Source organism: Neovison vison, chromosome 4, assembly GCF_020171115.1.
Source record: "Neovison vison isolate M4711 chromosome 4, ASM_NN_V1, whole genome shotgun sequence".
Classification (NCBI taxonomy): domain Eukaryota; kingdom Metazoa; phylum Chordata; class Mammalia; order Carnivora; family Mustelidae; genus Neogale; species Neogale vison.
Genome location: NC_058094.1, coordinates 47149448 through 47150796, shown reverse-complemented (window position 1 = coordinate 47150796; position 1349 = coordinate 47149448). Strand labels below are relative to the sequence as shown.

The 1349-nt window shown below is 34.0% G+C and overlaps 1 non-coding gene across 1 annotated transcript; it reads left to right on the top strand.

Annotated features, from left to right (window-relative positions):
• The first annotated feature begins 768 nt into the window (after window positions 1-768).
• LOC122905743 lies at window positions 769-872 on the top strand. Its single transcript, XR_006384430.1, has one exon. It is a non-coding gene; the product is annotated as a U6 spliceosomal RNA (small nuclear RNA).
• Window positions 873-1349: the final 477 nt, after the last annotated feature.

Below are 1349 nucleotides of genomic sequence, written 5' to 3'. Positions count from 1 at the left end.
TGAGGGGTTTGGGAGCTGAGAATGAGATCAAATTACGAAATCAAAAGCCAAGTGATTAGGAGTAAGGTGAGAGTTTGGGGTTTATGCTGGAAATTAGTATAAGAAGAATAAATGTGTATCATAGAAGTTTTTCACTTAGAGTAAACTTGCTGAGGAGATATTAAAATGGGGTATTGTGTTTGCCATAACTGGTTCTACTAGAGAAAACTATTAAAGGACCAGACAAATAGTCATTTCAAACTTTGCCAGACTCTTTGTGGATCTGTCTGAAAACTTTTCATGACCAATAACAAATGTTGAAACTACTGTGTGTCCACCCTTGAACATTCTTTTCCATTCAGAGTATTACTTTTTACTCCTTCGTAAGCATAGCCACAATTGACTCTCCACCATTCTAAAACTTAAAAGTATACATTTCACCCCCTCAGTGAACTATTGAGTGTACTTCTTTTTCTGGCATGTGTTCACTTGACTGATAAATAAAAACAGTTTTGTCTTCTTCTTCTTCTTCTTCTTCTTCTTCTTCTTCTTCTTCTTCTTTTTTGAGAAGCTTTTTAATTTTTTGATAAGAGCCTTATAAGATGGTCACAGAACAAGTGCTGGTGAGTCTTCCAGGTGAGGGTGAGGAGAGCATCCTTCAGAGCATGCAGATTTCTAAAGAGGATGTGCAAAGCTCAGCAGGGAAAGTTGAGAGCATTCAGACCTCTAGGCCTCATGTCTAACATCCAGAACACAAAGAAACGTTTTTAATAGAGGATAACTTTTATAGTGCACACTTTGGCAACACGTATGCTAAAATTGGAATGATACAGAGAATTTTAGCATGGCCCCTGCAAGAGGATTACATGCACATTTGTGAAGATATGTTTTATAAAATATATGCTCCCTAGGATCAAGAAAATTTTCTAAAAGCTAGATGTTTTATGTATATAGGTAAAGTAAAAATCCCCCTAATTTATCTCTACATTTAGACATTATTTCTAAACATTCTTATTTTATCTTCACAGTCAAATATAGATTAATCATCTATGAATATATCTAAAGTAATAAATTTATTTACATGCATGAACTATCATTTATTCTATAAAAATAGATGATTTTCAATTTAGCGGTTCTACATTATTTTTAAGTAATTCTCTAGCAGTGCCCCTGATTTTAGCAGATTAAATTTTGAGAATAAGTTAATTCTACCTATCCATAAACTTCATGATTTTAAAAGTCTTTATCTTACTGCCCAGACTTTATCTTTCCAGTTAGAGGACTCCTCATTTGTAGTCTGTCATTATCCAGAAGGTTCCCCATACCCTTGATCAACAGTAGAAAGGTTAAACTTCACTTTCTAAATCAGG